Source organism: Serinus canaria, chromosome 8, assembly GCF_022539315.1.
Source record: "Serinus canaria isolate serCan28SL12 chromosome 8, serCan2020, whole genome shotgun sequence".
NCBI classification, from domain to species: domain Eukaryota; kingdom Metazoa; phylum Chordata; class Aves; order Passeriformes; family Fringillidae; genus Serinus; species Serinus canaria.
Window position 1 is genome coordinate 28,024,639 of NC_066322.1, and position 12,433 is coordinate 28,037,071.

Sequence of the window (12,433 nt, forward strand, 5' to 3'; positions counted from 1 at the left end):
AGCATTTGTGGACCTGTCCCCTGGCAAATCACCACCTGGGCAACACAGACCCCTCCACAGCTGTACCAGCACCTTGAGCACTTGAGATGCAAAGAGCCTTGTCCCACCCTGGTTAGACTCAACCCCCATGGCCAGAGGGAGCTGGGAAGAGCTCAGCCCTGTTCCTGGGCTGGGCCATGCTCCCTGGTCCTGACAGGGATCTCGTGCAGAGCCCCAGCCCGTGGGGAGGGCTGCTGTGCTGGCTGGGAAGCCATTGTCACCATTGTCACCGGCTGCACGCACAGGGCAACACGTGCCCCGGGGCTGGCTGTGCCTGCTCAGCAGGGGATGGGGCAGGTGGCTTCAGTGGGATGCCAGGGAGTGGTCACATCACATCTCACGTCAAGCATCCTCCTTGCCTTCCTCTCCAGGCTGAAAAAGGGATGCTGGGGTTTGAACTTGGGTCTGTGAGTTTATTTGTTTGGGTTTTGTTTGTTTGTTTGTTTGTTTGCCCTCTGTGTGTAGGCTGGGATTTGGATTTGGGGTAGCTCAGAGCTGTGTGGGCCGGGTGAGAGCTTGTTCTGGATGTAAAAAGCACTCAGACAGAGCCAGGCCAAAGGTCTGTCCATCTTGAAAATGATGGATGCATCCAGGGAAGATAGGAGTAGAGTGAGTCCTTCCTCCAGCAGGTACCCACCAGAAGCCTGAGCTGCTCAGCATCTCCCATCACTGATAACCTTGTGGGTCCAGGACAGGCTGCCCCCAAATCTGTGAGGACATCTGCACAGACATCCCTGCAGAGCACACCTGGATGTTCTCTGGCAGGCCCCATCCACTGACACACAGATGGTGACAGAAGTAAATGACCTTTTTCTTACTGCTGACTTGTTGCAAAGGCCAGGAATGTGGCTGCTCTGAGGGAGTGGCTGTGCAAGGTGCTCATCAGAGACACAAACAAGGCTCTTCTCCAAGGAGGGTTACAGATGATGGGGGAGGTTCTGGGAGATTCTTCCCTGAATGTGATGGGAAGGCACAGAAAGGTGCAAATTCCTAAAGGAGTGGGAGAGGTGGAGAACACTGTCTGAGATTCTGCTCTTTGGTCTCATTGCTTGGGGTTCTGGGAGCCAGGCCACACAGATTGCTTGGTTTCCACCCAGGAAAAGGCACCAGGGTTGCTCTTGGCCATTCCAAACAGGATTGTTTTGTTTGTCAGAGAGGTGTGTCTCCTGCAGTCACCTGAGACCCTTGATTCTTTCAGCTCTTCCATTTCACCTACCCATGGGTTCAGCAATACTCCTCTTCCCTTGCTGCTTGCTTGTCCTGGGTCAGAGATTATGTGTGCCAAAGCATGGCAGGTAAATGTGTTTCCTGGCTCTGCTCTCCTTTCTGGAAAGCTTCCAACCAGGCACAGATGCCTGGGGGGATTCAGGGAAATAGGGCACTGAGGGATGTATCTTGCACAGTCTATGGTGGGCTTGAAGTGTTAGGTCCTTGCTGCTCTGGATTTTAGGCACCAGGGCTGCCAGCTTTAGTAGATAGGTATGATTTAAAAGCCTCATTACTTAAATGAGCCGTGGAGATGAATTTGTGTGGATATGGCTTGGCTCTTAAATGCCCAGAGTTCTTGGTGGGAACACTCCTTGGCCTGTGCTGACTCCCAAACTGTGCTTGGGAACTATCTGATGGGAAGTGCCAGTCTTTGCAACCATCAGAACAGGACAGACCCTGGGACTGTGCCCTAGGACTGATGAATTTATCAATCTTTCAGGGTGTGCTGCTGCTCTGGAAAACTTAAAGCCTGAAAAGAGACCAGGCTCCAGATTTTTCAGCTGGGATATGTCTGGCTGGCAGAGGAGACAGCTCTGTGGAGAAGCTGATCTTCAGGGCTTGCTTTAATAAGCTGACTTAAGCCAGTGCACATCAGTGCAGTGCCAGTACCTGAGTATGCCCACATCATCTCAGGTCATTTCTCTGCTTCTCCTGCTTAGAGGCTGCTCCTTCTGCTCAGAGGCTCAAAAGGACACGGCCAAAATGTGTGGCTGCTGCTCTTTTCTCTCCCTCTCTCTTTCCTGAGAAGGGGTTGAGGGGCAAAGAGCAGATATTTGACAATAAATGTCATTCCACATCCCTGCAAATTCCTCAAGTGCTCGCTCCTTGCTGTTGGGCTGTCATGTGTGGTGTGGTCTGTCCCTGCCTTGATCCTGGGCTGTTCCTTTCTTTGGGGAATGGGGAATTTTGTCATGCTCCCACAGCTTTAAATACCAGTGGGCTTTCCATTTGGTACAGGGAACTTGTGGCTTTTAAGAAAAGAGGGATTAAAACATCTTCTGCAGGGGAACCTTTCTTGCTGGTGAACATCTTGGCTGAGTTTCATGTTGTGTTTGTCTCCCTTTGGCTGGAGAAGGGCAGATGAGCTGCTAGGACAGATGAGAGTTGTGGTCTGTGTGGGCAAGGCAAAGGGGAGGTTTGGTCCTCTGAATTTCAAACAGACTGGGCTGGCAGGGTCTGCTGGAATTGGTTGCACCTATAAAGAGATAACCTCAAAATGAACCTGTTGCTTTTCTGTGAAATGTCTGCATGGCTTAGAGGACAAGCACAAACTACCAAGAGTGGAGTGGTTTGGGCCACCAGTGGAGGCAGAGACAGTGAGGGCTGAGTTCTTTATATCCCTTTTTTTTTTTTTTTTTTTTTTTTTTTTTTTTTTACTGCCAGTTCATGAAGGGATTCTTTGGGTTTGCTCATCTTAAATACATAATTTTATGCCTCATTACTTGAGTTGTGCTTGATTTCTTGCAGTTGCCATGCCTGGGCTGGGTCTCCAGATCTGGTGTTTGTGGAGAGGCTGTGTGGGTATATTTGCACCAGAGCATGGACATGGCTGCATCTCTGGGCAAAGATGGGCTCTGGTTTACTGGCTGGGGGGCTGTGGTGTGGGGCTTTTATTCCCTGAGGACACAGAGGCATTACAGGTGTGAGTTGGGGGCTTGCGTGGTCGGGGTTGCTAGATTGGGGTATTTGGAGCAATGGAAATTTGTTCCAAGGCTTGTTTGAAATTCCTGAGTGGAGTTCAGGAGACCCATTCCCAGGAATCCTGTGTCATTACAGAAACAGGAGATCTTTGTTCATGAGAGGAGACAGCAAAGCCTTAAAAAGCCTGCCTCTCCCTCCTTGAGGAGACATTTGGGTTTTAGTGGTATTTGATTTCCTTCCCTGCTCTCAGGGGATCCAATGGACAGGAAGAAATCTACTGTAAAAGGGGTTAAATGTGCCAATGGCTCCTGCAGAAGTGAAGTGGAGGTGGGATCCAGGTGAGCTGTCTGAGGAGCTCCAGGAGCTCCAGGAATCCTGTGAGAGAGGCAGCTTCCCACTGTGGCTAACAGGAAATCCCTCAGTGACTGGAGCAAGGACTAAACTCCAAAGACAGCTGCCTGAGAGTGCTGACTGGAGCTGTGCCATGGTGATTTGGTGGATGTGACTCTTGGGCCCTTGGTCCAGATTTAAAGCTCTGTGGTCATGTGATCCATAGTGCTAATTTGGCATAAATGCCCTCTCCTTCCTCAGATCTTATCAAATTATTGTAATGGGGCCAATTTGATAAGGCAGGCTTTATCCTGGACCAGATCTTCCAGAGAGCAGACTCTGTTGGAGACATGTGAGGAGAGACAGGAGTGATTCAGGGAAAGCTGGAGCCCTCACTGTGGCATTAATTTGACAGTGTGCAGTCAGAGGCTCACACCTGATCCAGGCAGAGCTCAGTGCAGAAACCCAGTGTGAACAAGTGTGGTATTTTCAGGGTTCCCCAGATGGAGGAGGAATGGAGATTCTGACTCCATGTTCTTAGAAGGCTAATGAATTATTTTATGATCTATATTATATTAAAGAATACTACACTAAAACTATACTAAATAGAGAAAGGATACAGAGAGAAGGCTAAAAAGAATGATCATGAAAACTCATGACCCTTTCTAGAGTCTGACACAGCCTGACTGTGATTGGTCATTAAGTCAAAACAATTCACATGCTGGATAAACAATCTCTAACCACATTCCAAAGCAGCAAAACACAGGAGAAGCAAATGAGATAAATATTGTTTTCCTATTTCTCTGAGGCTTCTTAGCTTCCCAGGAGAAGAATCCTGAACAAAGAGGATTTTTCAGAAAAGATCATGGTGACCAACAAGCTTGAAGCTGTGGCCTTTCTTGGAAAGAACACGAATCAGAAATCCAAAAGTACCTGCTGAGCTCCCCTCTCCCATGGCAGGACCCAGAGGGACCTGGGATTAGATTTCTTATGATAGATATCAACCTTCTGGGCTTTTGGGGCCTGCCTGCTGTGGCTGGGACCTTGGAGACCCATGGCTGTGCCCTCAGCCATGAAGGTACCAGTGCTAGCCCTTGATGTGAAGCTGTTCCTCTTGGATGCCTCCAGCCTTCCTCCCCTGAGAAAGGAGCTACTCCAAGCAGAAATAACCCCTGTTCCCTTGAACTCCAGGACAGCCACGTTTGCCTGTCAGGTATAAATAGACTATCTGAGGCAGCTGGACGTGATGGAGATTGACAGGTTGTCTCCGGAGTTTTGCACTTGCTGAAGCAGGAGGAAATGTAAAAGCCTCAACGTGGGGATGCACAGCATGAGAGCAGCAAGAAAAGCCCCCCAGCTGCACAGCAGGCTGTGCCACCTGCCAGGGAGGATGCAGGTGGGGGCCCTTGGTGGCCCTCAGCTGGGCACTGCTGTGACAAGAGCTTCCCTGAGCCCTGCAAGGTCCAGCAGATGCCTTGTGTGTCACCAGCTCAGCCTCTGGCCGGCAAGTCTACTCACAGAAATCCAGGTTTCCCAGCAAAAGAATAAAGCAGGATCAAGGGGTGTGGGGGAAGGGGTTGACAGTTTTCCAGAAGTTTTGTAGAGATAGGTATGAGGACCAAGTTTCACTCAGATAGTTTGTTCCTAGGTAGGCAAAGAAGCCTCTAAATCAGAAATTATTTGTGACTGAGGGTTGCCTTTTAATTTTTTTACTTGTCCCTACAAGCAATAGTGGAGGGTTAACCTGAACATCTTCTGTTGAGATGCTTTGTCTGAAAAATGGTTGCTGTGGGAAAACTGGGAAATTGCATGGGCTGTGTCTTTCAAGATTTCCCTGAGAACACTGGTTTTTTGGGTTTTTTTTTTTTTTTCAGCAGATGAGGAAATCCTGGTCAGGGTGTAGTTTTCTTTGAAGGAAGATGACCTAACTGTTTTCAGGCATTTTGCAGAAATCTCAGCTTCATATCATGTGAACAGCAGGGTTAAAGATGGGCTTGTGTTTAGATGACAACCTGTATGTTCTCAGGTGTTCTGAGTGGAGAGTTTGCTTGGAGGGTGGTATCAAGGAGTTATCAAGTGAACCTGTCTTCACATGTCCTTTGAATATCCCTTGCTGAACACCAAATGACTTGTCAAGGTGAGCTTAAGAGCTGAGTGTTCTTTTCCCAACAAAATCTCTTCTGGACACAAGGCCCTTTTGTCAGAGACCTGCTTTTGGATCTGAGCGACTTCAGCACTTGCACATAGAAATCCCCACTTCATTCAGGGCTCATCCAGCCAGGAATCCTGGTTTTACAGCACAGTTTGCTGTCCTGTACCATGGACAAGAGAAATAAGGTGCTTCCCTTGAAGTGAGAGGGATGGGGCACTCTCCCAGTTGGAATGCTGTTGTTCTTTTTTTGTCTCTCTGATCTTTATTCCAGGAAAGGTAAAAAGTTGGAGTGGCCTATCTGAAAGCAAGGAGGGAGCTGTGAACTCCCAAACTCTGAGCTTCCACCCTCTCAACCCCACCCCTGCTTCAGGATAAAATGCATGCCCAAACCCCTTTGTGCTGCAGCACAAATCCCCTGCATCACAGGCTTGCTCATTTCCCTGAAAAAAAAAAAAAAAAAAAAAAAAAAAAAAAATTCCCAACCCGAAGTAGCCCATGCTTTTGACAAAGTATTATTTTCTAGATGGATCCAAATGGCCACTTCTTTGGATCCACCTTCCCAGGAATACTTTGCTGCATGCTTTTCCATGACGCTGCTGACCTTTCTGCTGGGGCAAGGGGGAGTCTCTGGGAAGCACATAGGCAGTGATTCTTCACTGGCACAAAGGCCGGGATTGTTGGCAGCTTGACGCCCCAGAAAGTGTCTAATTGACTCTGCTCTCTCTAGCTGGGCTCCCAATGGATTTTCTGCCTCAGGATATCTCATGGTTATAGTGGACCTGTTGTTTTTGCTGCCCTCATGATATTGAAAAGTGCATTGTTGGAGCAGGGAGCTCCAACAGAGGCAGAGCCGCCTGTCGCCCCGCCAGCCGTGGCCAGCAGTGCCACGGGGCCACCTGCCAGCCTCACCCGGGGGCTCCAACCTCTCCTGGAGCATCCCCTTGGCTCAATGGGTACAGCTGACAGGCCTAAATCTGCCCTTTGCATCTCAGGGAGTGGCAGCATGGGAATATCTCTGCTGGTTTAGTAATGTTTGTTCAGCCTGATGCCTTGGAGTGTCCACCCAGAACAGATTAAGAGAATAAAAGTGGGAATTTATTGAAGGCCTTCTCTAGTTACACAGTCACCATCATATTTTCTGAAAAATCCCTTGGCCCAGGATTCCTCTCCTGGGAAGCTGAGAAGCCTCAGAGAAAAAATGAAAACAATAATTCTCTGATTTGCTTCTCCCGTGTTTTGCTGCTTTGGAGATTGTTTATCCAACAGGTGGTTGTTTGATTGGTTTCATGTGAATTGTTTTAACTTAAGGACCAATCACAGCCAGCTCTGGAGAGAGTCATGAGTTTTTCATTAGTATCTTGTTAAGCCTTTTAAGTATCTTTTCTCTATTCTTTAGTATAGCTTAGTATAGCATTCTTTTATATAATATAGATAATAAAATAATAAATTAGCCTTCTAAGAACATGGAGTCAGATTCATTATTTCCTCCCTTCATCAGAGGACCCCAAAAATACCACACTACACCTTGGGCAGTCAAAAGCCTCCAAGGGCCTACACCCAGGATGGACAATGGTCACAAGTTTTCCATACAGTTATAAGTTTGGTCCATTTACATACCAGGGGTTAATCCTCCAATTACAGCTTCAGGTAATGAAGTAATTTACTCCAAGTTTGCCCCTCCAGTTCACTGTTGTTTACATCTCTTGGTGCCTGAGACAATAAGGTGTCCTTGAGTTTCAGGCCCAGAGAGGAATTGTTTTGTCTGAATAAAATGGGAGAACAGTAGCTGGCAGGCTATGGGGTTTTAGAATTATACACTAAAGCAGTACAGAATATGAAAATTAGAAAAGCCAAATCTTAAGGCATCAACTCCAGTGCATCTCCAGTGTGGGCTTGGCCCAGGTGCCTTTGGGCTGGGCAGAAGCCTTGTCACGTATCTCTGTCACCTTGCACAAATGCCTGGGAGTGTTTTACCTTCATCTCTGTCAAAAGACCTAAGTGCCACCACCACTGGTGCCTGTCTGAAGGGGTAATTCCCTGCAGGATTGGGCAGCTGGGCTCCGCAACCAGCAAAGCTGCTGGAGGTGCTTAGGCAGGCGTAAGAGGATTCAGTGACACTGCTGATTAGTGTCCAGGGCCTCATTAGGGCGCTGGTAATTGCAGGTCTCCCAAGGTTTAAACAGGCTTCTTTAAATCTGCCCTCAGAGGCTGCGCTTGGCTGCATGGCACGGTGCTTTCTGCAAGGTAGGCAGTGCCCTTCCTCCCTGGAGCAGCCTGGCACTGGGGATGATGGCCCTGGCTTGACACCCTGGGGGTGGCACTCGCACTGGATGGCAGCTGTGGGGCTCAGGAAATGAGAGGGAAGGCCTGGGGAGAAGGAGAGGGCAGGCTGTGCTCCTGCAGGTGTGTTCGTGGTGCTGCTCTTTGAATGTGCTGCTGTCAGTAATTGCATTAGCCCGGTGGGGCTCTGGGCTTAATTCCATTAGCTTGGTGTCTTGTGATTATTGCTGGGCATGAGGAGGGGCAGGGATGGACGGGGAAGGGCTGATGCAGCAGCTCCCTTCCTCTCCACCTCCAGGCAGGCAACTTGCTTTTGGTGACTTGTGCCTGTCCCAGGCCAATGCCATGGACCAGCGCAGCACATGGATGAGGCTGGCTCCATCCACTTTGCCAGCCTGGAGAAATCCAGTTTCAAGTCCCTGCTCTGGCACTGACTTCCCATTTGGCCCTGAGCAGGTCACCTGGTGTCTGTGTCACCCTCAGAGGCCAGCAGGGAGGAGAATGGGCATTTCGGCTCTTAGGGCACTCAGCCTGGTAGCCCTTATTGCACCTCATTAGCCATGTGAAGGAGCCCCAGCTCTAACACCAGCACCCCACAGGAAGTGGGTTTTCCCTGGAATTCTGTCACTCTGGAGCAGCGTGGCAGGAGGAAGATGAATGCTGTGGGATTATAAGAGCTGCAACCTTTTTATTTGGTCATATCTATGGCATCAGTATATACATGGACTGCCTTTGCCTTTGAACAAAGATGGGGTGGGGCTTGATGGAATTCTTGAACATATTTGGGGTTTTCCTAGTTCAAGGAAAAGGGACCATATTTACTTTCCAGTTTTCCTGCTTCTGGCACAAAGTGGGATAAAATTATTCCCCTGTAGGCCCTTATGCAGTCAGGCTCCAGAGACCAGCATCCTAAAGGCTTGGTGGAGCAGTACTGGTGGAGGAGTTCTTCGAGTTGCTATTCCAGCACACTCAGGAATCTATCTACAGTACAGTGGCCTTGGAATGTTATCTGGGAGGTGAGTGAGTGAGCTCAGGATCCCAACACAACGTTAGCAACTCGGTTGGCTTGAACAGTTCTGCTTTGTCAGGAATCCTGCTCTGACTGATGCCCCCATGTGTGGCTGCACTGAATCCCATCTGGGTGCAGCATGGCCCTGGTTTTCCTTCCTAAATTAGCAGTGGCAGTCTTCTCCTTTTCCACAACAATGAGGACAGGCAGGGGAATAAAAAGCGTTTAATACTCTGAAGCTGTGAATTGTGCTATTCTACAAGAAACTGAGGGCTGCCTCTGTAAGGTCCTGCAGTACTGCTTAAGGGAGTCTGGGCTGGCTCCTAGAGTCTGTCTGTCACAGACTGACTTGGGTGCAGGGACTGGAACTTCTCCATGCTCCAAAATACATGGTGGCCTCCTAAATTAATTGCCTGCCACTTGATTTGCCTGAGGAAAGGGCCTGGAGGGGTTTCCTTGAAGTTGCTCTGTGTATGCATGTGTTCTGCAGTGCTAAGCACTCACTAACCCAGATCTGCTAAAAATCAATAAAGTAATCCACTTACTGCTTGGGACTGCCAACCTTTTTAAGGAGCTCAGAGCTGTTTTGTCTTCTTTCCCCTCCCAAAGAAAGAAAAGAGTTGTGGGGAAGGGGGTGCTGACAGAGCTGGTCTAAAATCAGGCTCTTTGCTCTGGGCAGATCAATAAAAATAATTCCCTACTAAAACTTCATTAGCTCGGAATTAAAGCTGCTGAGATCCCGCGTGGTGGGTGAGAATAAATGGGGCTGCTAAACCTCGGCATGGCTGGTGCTTAGAACACAAAGCTGCTCACACCTCCCCGTTCCCAGGGCATGCAGCTGCCTCTGCCCCTGCCTGGCAAGGGCACAAACCCTCCTGTCCAACCTGAGGGCAAGGGAAAAGCCAGGCTGGCATGACAGGGAGGTGTGGCTCCAGCAGGTGGAAGCAAAACTGGTGCAAGAGTGGATTTGTGTCAAAACAGCATCTGAGTCCTGAGTGCTGGTGGGCACTTGGGGACCAGGGGCACGAGACCACACTGCAGCTCTGCATGGGGGCTGGATAGGCATGGCAGAGCTTTCCCATGACACCAGATCAGAGAAACATCCTTCTGGCAGGCTGCACAAAGTCCTTCTCTTGTGTGGAAGTTTTGGATCTTATTGAGCGCATGTTTGCATGTGTGTGTGTGAAAAATCATTTCTTTTGAAAGCAGGCTGTTTGCTAGGCTTTTTTGATTGAAAAATATTTCTTTTGGTCTTGTGACAGAGGGGGAAAAACTTGCCCTGCTGAGAAATCCAATTTTCTATCAGGAGATTGAAACAAGGCACCTTGCAGCGTGATCCTCAGCAGTGCCCTGGGTTTCTGCCTGCAGGGCATTGAGGTATCCCTGCCTGGTGCCAGGCTTTTGCTTCCTGCTCCTAACAAGGATCCCCAGCGTGGCTGTTAAAGGACAGCAGTGGAGGCAAAGCCAGTGTTGTCCTGAAACAGCAAACTTTGCCAACAGGTTAGAAATCCTGGTGGTTGCTGGGATTGACACCACTTGGATTAGACAGGGTGGAGTGTGGGGCAGCCTCCAGTGAAACAGGACCTGTGTCTACATCTCCTGCCCCTGGATACAGCTGTGGACAGTGGAAGGACTGGCCTGAGCTGAGCACATTCCTTGGGGATGGCCCTGTTGTATGTTGGGGTGGTGGCAGGGCAGGACACCAGCTCAGCTGAACAAGAGAGGGACAGGACACAGCACCACACAGTCAGATGCTGCTGTGTTGTGCTCTTGTGGTGGTCATCAAACCCTTTGGTCCCCCTTCCCCAGAGCTCAAAACCTGTGGCCAGTGAGAGAGATGTGTGCTCAGCTGCCTCTCCTCCTCTAAAAACAGTTCTGCAGTGCCATTAATGTTTGTGCAGTAAAACAAATGAGATGTGAAAGGTGGCCAGAGAGAAAATACAAGAGTTATCTCTGCTGTTTGTATTCCCGCTGCAAGAGTGCAGTTTCTTGGTGTTTTTTTTGCCTCAGTAGAACCTACTCAGAATACTGATCTCTTGGTTGGCTTTTTTGGTTTTTAACTGTGAGAAAAAAAGGTGGGTGTAAAGCTAGGCCATAGCTAATGGGCTATAGAATGCTGATACTGCTGCCTGCAAACCTCCTTGCTCCTGACAGCAGGCAGGTTATCCATTTGTTCTGCTGTGAGGAGATGCACTCCCAAGTGTTAGGTTCCCATTTCCAGGTAAACTCTAAGCCCTGGAGCTGATCTGATGTACCTCCTGCCCATAAAGAGCTGTGCATCCATGCCATGGTATCCTCCCAGTACTGCACATCACCAAGCCCTCACATGCAGATGCAGAGCAGGAACTGGAAGAAATAAAATCACCTTTTATAAAGAAAGGTTGTTAACATAATGGAGAGGAAAAAGCCTTTCCCTTGCCTAAACTCTAGCTAGAGATAAATGGATGTGGCAATGTCTGAGAGCAAAGGAAGAAACAGAGCTAACAAGGACAATCTTTCCTTCTCCTTCAGACATGATACCTCAGGGCTGACTGCACCTCAGTCAGCATCTGCCTGAGCTGCTGCTGGGTGCTCTGAGCAGCTCTGGGCTGGCAGATTCCATACCCCCCTTCCAGCATGCTCTGTGCCAAAGGGCAAAATGGGTCCTGGGGTGACCTGGAGGGAGCCAAGGGCCAGAAGGCCCTTGTAGGATGCCAAACATCCTAATCTGCTCTTCCCTCCTTTTGTCTTGCTGCTTGCATGCCATGCTCCCCATGGTCCCCCTGGGAAGGCAAAGCCCCTTGCTAGCCCCTTTCTCTGCCATGTGGCTGGTGGCAATCCCAGGTCTGCAAGCCCCCTCCTCCTCCAGCACACATATTAATGCAGACCTCCAGCAAAATTTATCCCTCCTCCACTCCTTTGAGGTGGCTTCCTTTGAGGCTTCCCCGATCAGAGCCCAGAACCAGTGGGCTGTGCTGTATCCTTACCTCTCCCCAGAGCACCAGGCACAGTGCTGGGGATCGCATGTGGCTCTGCCCCTACCTGGAAGCTGGCTGCTCGTTTCTGCTTATTCCTGCACATTTCCCGCAGGAATTCATTGTTGGGAGGGTTGGCCATTAGATGAAGTTGAGGATGTGGGTCTGGGGCTGTCTGAAGCTGTGCTGTGAACTTTACTGACTGTATGCAGTCAGTATTGAGGTATCCCTGCCTGGTGCCAGGCTTTTGCTTCCTGCTCCTAACAGGGATCCCCAGCGTGGCTGTTAAAGGATAGCACGGGAGGCAAAGCCAGTGTTGTCCTGAAACAGCAAATTTTGCCAACAGGTTAGAAATCCTTGTGGTTGCTGGGATTGACACTCATGGATTGAGCCTCCCCGGGCTCTGTCCCGTGTCCCACCTCCTGTCACCCCACACAGCTTTAGCAGCCGGTTAATGAGGCTTTTGGTGCGGTTTGCGTGTGTTTTGTGCTCCTTAGGGTGGGGCTGGGGATGAGAGCCGAGCTGCCAGCCCTGCCAGCCCCAGGAAGGTCCTGCTGGCCCTCAGCCTTACATTTCCTTGGGGTGGCTGCAGCCCAGCACCGCAGGGCCGTGCCGTGATTTCGGGAGCGCAGCTGAGGCAGGATCGGGTGTGGGATACGGGGTGGATGTGCAACTCCTCCTGGCCAGGGCTGCTCCCTTCCCTGGCCACAGAGACCCTCCACATGGCCGGAGCTCCTGGAACCAACACTGGTGGAACAG

General features: G+C 49.8%; 1 protein-coding gene across 1 annotated transcript in view; it reads left to right on the forward strand.

Moving 5' to 3' along the window:
- RXRG (retinoid X receptor gamma) overlaps window positions 1-12,433 on the forward strand; it is a 40,635-nt gene that overhangs the window by 4,788 nt on the left and 23,414 nt on the right. The window lies entirely within an intron of this gene.